Below are 7,228 nucleotides of genomic sequence, written 5' to 3' on the forward strand. Positions count from 1 at the left end.
CCTTAGGGGGCCATCACCACACCATGCCTGGCTGCAGAAGGGCCTCTGTGTCAGTGTGTGTGCGTCTGTGCGTATGTGCGTGTGCGTGCGTTTGTGTCTGTCTCTCAGTGTGTGTCTGTATGTGTATAAATCTCTCTCCATCGGCAGCGTGTGGAGATGGCTGTTAGGGGACTGGCTGGAGAAGAGAGCTGGCTCACAGGGCCCCAGATTGATGAAGTGATAGTGATGGATGGAGGCAATAAAGGCCTGGATGTCCTGTCTGTTGCCCGTGATGAGGCTGGTATGAATCACCCGTCTGGGGCTGCTACTCAACAGGAGGCTGCTCAATCCACAGCCTGGATCTTCCAGCCCAATAGTCTGTAAAGCCAAATGCACAGCACTTCTTAAGGGGATGCTTGGCCAAAGAAAACGTATAAAAATTAAGTATGACCAGCACACATGATTGCTCCACAACATACCTTTAATAAATACAATGTTTCGATCCAAGAGTGGTCTTCTTCAGGTGTGTCCTATTTCATTTCTACATGGATACTCCATCCCTCCATCCCTTTAGCTGTTTATCCATCCTTTCATCCTTGCATCTATCCCTCCACCCCTTCAACATTCTATACCTCCTTCCCTCCACCCCTCCGTCCCACCACCACACGCAATCGTGACTTCCCATAACCATCCAGGCAGCATGCCAAAGTATATACATTCAACAGGATGACATTTAGTGTACATTTATTGACTATATTACATACTTTCACTGGATCTAAAGCATACCATTATGCAGACTATAATATGGTTGCCTGCATAATGGTAATTTAATTAGGCACTGTTTACCCTTCTTAGATTTGTGTTCAAACATCCCTTGTTAAGTGATTGCAACTTTGAAGGCAAAAACAACCCAATCAACTCAATCAAGCCAGTCCTCCTTGAGAGGGTCATTTGAAAACACAAGGCCATTTAAAAAAGCAGTGTTTGTTTCAGCATAATCAGATAAAGGGGAACAGCGTCAAATTTCAGAAATGTGTCTTGTGTATTTTGAAAACTACCGGTGACAGTGGTGTGTCGGTGACAGTGTTCCCTCGTGTGTGTGTATGTGTTGTTGCATGCTGTTTCCCTCTAGCTTGGCGGAGATCTCAGAAAAGGTCCAATTGTAAACCGGTGATCCAAATGTATCATATAAATGTATATGTCGTATCTCACAATTGATTGAGCTTTTAGCTGGGACAGAGTGTTTCTTTCTTTCCATAGGTTTGCCTTATTCCACAAAGTTCTATCTAGCGCTGCATAACCATGTGACGTAGCTCTCACTGAGTGAGAGAGGTTCGCACTTTGACAGACAGTCCAACACTAAGTCAGAGAGGTTTAGGCACTTTGTGGTAACTTAACAAGGAATGTCCACTCACGTTTCAATATTAATTTTGTTTACTTCCAAACTAAGAAATAAATGGTGTACAGCCATTGTACAATGTACAAATGGTACAATACAGGAGAGCGATATGCCAGCTCAACATGTGGTAGTATCACGTTGTACTACCCCGAATCTGGGTAATGACATCAAAGGAGGGTAAAGGTCAGGGTCAATACAAATGTCCTCAATAACAATGTTCACGTGAATAGTAATAATACTATACTGCAGTTAAGTACAACACAAAGTCAGCAGGAATTGTTTATAGTGTCCACACTATAACACACAGATACATTTCGGGAAATGTTCTGTTGTTCCCCTTTAATGATCTGAGATGATAATTGGTAGTTTGGTTGTTCCGGATGCCGTGCTGTGGTCTGTGAGGGTTCATTCGCGAGGCCACCCTATGTTAAAATAGACAGCATGAAGGGCTTTCAAAGTGCCACAATGCCTCGAGGCAAAGCAATTTATCACTGTTTGCATGAATATTCATCATCAAGCATCTTTTTCTACCATCAGGGTTGTATGGAAACGTGGGTGTATAATGTCTTCTTCTGTGGCGTACTGCTGGAAGACACCGGAACCTAGCGACCCCTCATTACTGGCTGGTGTCTTCCCCACATAGTATAGCTGCCTCACGGGAGGAAAATTCACTTTTCCCTTCACTAACATGGCAGAGGTCAGACTGACAAAGACGATTGTGGATTCACTCTAAGTTCTGCCTAGTTGTGGGGTTGTGTGATTTTGCTTGGGCAATGTGTTCGTGCTCGATAATGGGCAAAAGGGTACAGACAGGCGACAAAGGAATCAAGGTTATTATATTAAACTGAAACAAAAAAACGAATCATGAAAAAATGATTTAGTAAAGTGCAATTTGTGACTCCAAAACGAATAAAAAATAAAATAAATATCATCATGAATTATGCTCAGATTTAGTTTTTCTACTAAACTTTGGGCCAAAATCAAATGGTGTTTTCAAGCTACTGAATCTGGCGGTAAATGATTGTGCGATGAGGAGATGGCAATGTTTCAAATAGGCATGTGCATCACTATGACTAGCTAACAGCTAAATAATTGACAGGCAGCTAACTTGATTCTTACTAAAAGTTAAAAAGCATTGAATTGGTGTAAACATGGGCAAAAGAGAGTTTCCTTCTCCCATATTTTTTGCCTCTGCACTATTCCTTTTAAATCCAAGTCCCATTGAGATTGAATTTATCATTTAAACCTAACCTAACCTATGACCTGACTTGAAGATTGATGTTCACCACCGCTCCCCATCTAACTTCACAGAGCTTAAGAAAATCTATGGGGAAGAATGGGAGAAAATCCCCAAATTCAGATGTGCAAAGCTGATACAGACATACCCAAGACGACTCAAAGCTGTAATCGCCGCCAAAGGTGTGTCTATAAAATATTGCCTCTGGGGTTTGAATACTTATGTAAATGAGATAATGCTGCATTTCGTTTTCATTATATTTAGCTAGCATGCAACATTTGCTTATGAATTCTTGAATTCTTGAGTAAACAACACATTTTGCAATGATCACAAGTTCATAACTTTTTCGATGATATATCTTCATATGTTTATGTCTTCTTCAACATGTTATTTGTGGGGGATGCTTGCTGATACAGACTTGAAATTCATTGACAGGATCAGATAAGTGTCTTTTACTGCGTCAGCTTCATGATTTGTGTTGCCTTGAGGCGTCGCCTCAGTGGGTTCCTGGAGTAGCTGGGCCCTCTACTGGACACTTGGTGAACCTAGCCAGATGAGTCAATTTACACTTCGTTACATCTGATCAAATAATCATAGTAACATAGCTAATTGCCTTCAATAGCCTATACATAACAATGATTGAAGAAATGTATAATTAGTGTGTATGTTTTGAAAGAAATATTAAAAGAAATATTGAAGAAATATTGAATCAGTAGGCTACGGATTAGCAATAAAAAAAATCACCACTCAGTCTTTGTAAATTAACCTACACTAGTTTTGATCTAAACTAGTGTGGAACACAAATCTACCAAATACAATTCCACCACAGCACAGGAGGTTGGTGGCACCTTAATTGGGGAGGACGGTCTCATGGTAATGGGTGGAGCGGAATAGGTGGAATGGTATAAAATACATTAAACACATGGTTTCCATGTGCTTGAAACCATTCCATTTGCTCCGTTACAGCCATTATTATGAACTGTCCTCCCCTCATCAGCCCCCTGTGCACCAGAGTTTATAGCACAAGCACAGCTACTTGATACCATATATTAAAAATAAAATTCCACCACTTTATAATGCTCTGTTAGCAATTAGCACGCACAGCCGAAGTCTAAACATACATGCTATTACGCATTTATTTGGGGTTACGATCATATTGGCTGGCCCTCGCTTCATACTCGTCGCCAAACCCACTGGCTCCAGGTCAAAAGACCCTGCTAGGTAAAGTCCCCCCTTACCTCAGCTCGCTGGTCACCATAGCAGCACCCACCTGTAGCACGCGCTCCAGCAGGTATATCTCTCTGGTCACCCCCAAAACCAATTCTTCCTTTGGCCACCTCTCCTTCCAGTTCTCTGCTGCCAATGACTTGAACGAACTACAAAAATCTCTGAAACTGGAAACACTTATCTCCCTCACTAGCTTTAAGCACCAGCTGTCAGAGCAGCTCACAGATTACTGCACCTATACATAGCCCATCTATAATTTAGCCCAAACAACTACCTCTTTTCCTACTGTATTTATTTATTTATGTTGCTCCTTTGCACCCCATTATTTATATCTCTACCTTGCACATTCTTCCACTGCAAATCTACCATTTCAGTGTTTTACTTGCTATATTGTATTTACTTCGCCACCATGGCCTTTTTTTTGCCTTTACCTCCCTTATCTCAACTCAATTGCTCACATTGTATATAGACTTATTTTTCTACTGTATTATTGACTGTATGTTTGTTTTACTCCATGTGTAACTCTTGTGTTGTTGTATGTGTCGAACTGCTTTGCTTTATCTTGGACAGGTCGCAATTGTAAATGAGAACTTGTTCTCAACTTGCTTACCTGGTTAAATAAAGGTGAAATAAAATAAATAAATAAATATTATAATGCTCGCATGAATATAATGATGAATATATGTTCATACCATTGTCACCAAACAGCTGCATTACACATTACATTACAGCTGCAACCAATCTGGTTGACGACACTAGCTAGCTAATCAAAACCATTATGATTGTTAGCTAGCATGCAAGTTACCCCGACTGCTACATCCAAAATAATTGTGTTTGCAACAATAACAGTCGAGTTTAATCTTAATGAATGTCTTAAACAACAGTCCAAAGCCTGTTAGAAATAAAATAATTTATTATGAAATGTACAGGCAAAATGCAAATCACTACGGAATCTGCTCAGATCTGGTTACACTTTTACATCCAGTTGAGCAGTGGCTCTCCCTGATGGAAATGTCCTTGCATCAGGCTCAACATCCACTTGAAGGCTCCAAGTCGGACTGTATGGCGCACCTGGATGGCCCCACCAGGGGGAGCCATAAAGGGAATGTTGAACTGGATGCGTCCAGTAGCGCTATACAGTCCATCCCCATTCACCTCAGAGTTAAAGCTGCCTCACTAATTTCATCTGTCAAACAGGTAGGCCTACACTACTACAAAAAATAGTCTCCCACAAAAAGCCTTTGTGTTGTAAGTAAAGTTGAATTAAAATGAAGACAGTTTAAATAAATTATGCCCACTCAAATTTGCTTACTTTCAGCACCATGAGCTGTCCATTTCTGATTGTGCCCCGGCTGTCGCTTCAAGTTCAAGTTCAAGTTACTTGAATCTGGCTTATTGTGATGTCAATGTCCCACCCTGATCTGTTTCACCTGTCTTGGTGATTGTCTCCACCCACCTCCAGGTGTCTCCTGTTTTCCCCATTAGTTCCCAGTGTATTTATCCCTATGTTTCTTGTCTCTCTGTGAAAGTTCGTCTTGTTTTGCCAAGTCAACCAGCGTTTCTCCTAGTTCCTATTTTTCCCAGTCTCTGTTTTATCCTAGCCCTCCTGGTTTTGACCCTTGCCTGTCCTGATGCCGAATCTGCCTGTCCTGACCTCGAGCCTGCCTATCCCCTGGTACTGTTTGGACTCTGACCTGTTTACTGAACCCCTGCCTGTTCTGACCTCGAGCCTGCCTATCCCCTGGTACTGTTTGGACTCGGACCTGTTTACTGAACCCCTGCGTGTCCTGACCTCGAGCCTGCCTATCCCCTGGTACTGTTTGGACTCGGACCTGTTCACTGAACCCCTGCTTGTCCTGACCTCGAGCCTGCCTATCCCCTGGTACTGTTTGGACTCGGACCTGTTTACTGAACCCCTGCTTGTCCTGACCTCGAGCCTGCCTATCCCTTTGTACTGTTTGGACTCGGACCTGTTCACTGAACCCCTGCTTGTCCTGACCTCGAGCCTGCCTATCCCCTGGTACTGTTTGGACTCGGACCTGTTCACTGAACCCCTGCCTGTCCTGACCTCGAGCCTGCCTATCCCCTGGTACTGTTTGGACTCGGACCTGTTCACTGAACCCCTGCTTGTCCTGACCTCGAGCCTGCCTATCCCTTTGTACTGTTTGGACTCGGACCTGTTCACTGAACCCCTGCTTCTCCTGACCTCGAGCCTGCCTATCCCCTGGTACTGTTTGGACTCGGACCTGTTCACTGAACCCCTGCTTGTCCTGACCTCGAGCCTGCCTATCCCTTTGTACTGTTTGGACTCGGACCTGTTCACTGAACCCCTGCTTGTCCTGACCTCGAGCCTGCCTATCCCCTGGTACTGTTTGGACTCGGACCTGTTCACTGAACCCCTGCCTGTCCTGACCTCGAGCCTGCCTATCCCTTTGTACTGTTTGGACTCGGACCTGTTCACTGAACCCCTGCCTGTTCTGACCTCGAGCCTGCCTATCCCCTGGTACTGTTTGGACTCGGACCTGTTCACTGAACCCCTGCCTGTCCTGTCCTCGAGCCTGCCTATCCCCTGGTACTGTTTGGACTCTGACCTGGTTTATGAACTCTCGCCTGTCCCCGACCTGGCTTTTGCCTACCCCTTTTGGTGGAATAAATATCGGAGCTCAACCATTCGCCTCCTGTATCTGCATTTGGGTCTCGCCTTGTGCCCTTATAGTCAATAACTCTGATAAATACATAATGGGAACAAAAAAACATATATATATTTAATTGAAATAACTTATAGCAGTAGCAAGCTATCATCTTCACACTCTCCTTCTCGAACTGAACATATGGGCTCCCCTGGCGCCGATAACATGGATGTCAGCCCGCTGCACTTCTCTGATTCAGAGGGGTTGGGTTAAATGCGTAAGACACATTTTGGTTAAATGCATTCCGTTTGTGCGGATAATGTGGAATTTTTTGGACTATGCCTAATCAAAAATAATTTTCGGGAAGAAGCCTTTGACTCTCCTCCTGAGCTGCCACCGTAGGCCTACACAGCAAAGGCTTTGATCAGTAAGAGCAGAGCAGGCCCGGGGCTCAGGGTTGGAATATCCATTGCAGTGTGTAATGCATGGTTTTGTTTACACCATACCAGCAGCGCAAAAGACTCTGAAAGGAAGAACATTTTTACTTAGAAGTATACCTATAATCCTCTATTTTTCTCCGAGCATATAGGCTATGGATCCATTGATTGAGACCACACTAAATAGCCTATAGACGCACTTGATATTGCGCACCCAGCAGAGAATCAGAGCTGAGGTGCAGCATCAGGCACACATCGATATATAGCCTAATAAGCAACTAATTTTAATTCTAGCAAATTAACAATTCAATTTTAATGT

The sequence above is a fragment of the Oncorhynchus mykiss genome, chromosome 1 (genome assembly GCF_013265735.2).
Source record: "Oncorhynchus mykiss isolate Arlee chromosome 1, USDA_OmykA_1.1, whole genome shotgun sequence".
Taxonomy (NCBI): Eukaryota; Metazoa; Chordata; class Actinopteri; order Salmoniformes; family Salmonidae; genus Oncorhynchus; species Oncorhynchus mykiss.